At 56.6% G+C, this 560-nt stretch overlaps 1 protein-coding gene across 1 annotated transcript in view; it reads right to left on the bottom strand.

Annotated features, from left to right (window-relative positions):
* MFSD4 (major facilitator superfamily domain containing 4) overlaps positions 1-560 on the bottom strand; it is a 20673-nt gene that overhangs the window by 14511 nt on the left and 5602 nt on the right. The gene's annotated exons all lie outside the window — the stretch shown is intronic.

The following is a 560-nucleotide window of genomic DNA, read 5'->3' as shown; positions in this document are numbered from 1 at the left end:
AAGAGGAAAGATGGGACAGAATTACTACCATGAGAGCAGTATCCACACCACAGCCCTGCCTCCCGTTTTCAGCCCCAGGTCAGTCGGTGGCATAGGCATTAGCAGGGGACGCACCCACAGGCTGTAGCTCCAACTCATGCAGCCCCAGCACGCGCTCTTCTGACAAGACAAGGGAAATGCTACACACCTGCACCCCCATGCCTCCACCTCACAGCCGTAGCCAGCCGAGGCACTGCCATCTCCTGTGTGGAGGGTGATGCCTCAAAGAGGCAGATCTTCCACCCAGCTTTCGTGGAGAACAGTAACCATCCCTTCAAACCCGTGTTCTGCACATTTCAAGGCACAATAAGGCCCGAGAACCTTCCCTTGTTAATGGGGCAGATCTGGGAATGGAAAGGGACACGGGTACGTGCAGGCGAGGCCACGTCATGACTTCTGAGCAGCTCCAGGGCATTTCTCAGGCAGGGCTGTATTGCACGAGCAGGCTGAGCAGGCATGAGAGCTGCTGGGCAATCCCATTTCCCGGCAGGGAAAGATCTGCTGGCATCCACATCACCATC

This window comes from Fulmarus glacialis, unplaced genomic scaffold (assembly GCF_000690835.1).
Source record: "Fulmarus glacialis isolate BGI_N327 unplaced genomic scaffold, ASM69083v1 scaffold24821, whole genome shotgun sequence".
NCBI lineage: Eukaryota > Metazoa > Chordata > Aves > Procellariiformes > Procellariidae > Fulmarus > Fulmarus glacialis.
Note: the sequence above shows the minus strand (reverse complement) of the source record. Positions and strands in the feature narration are given on the sequence as shown.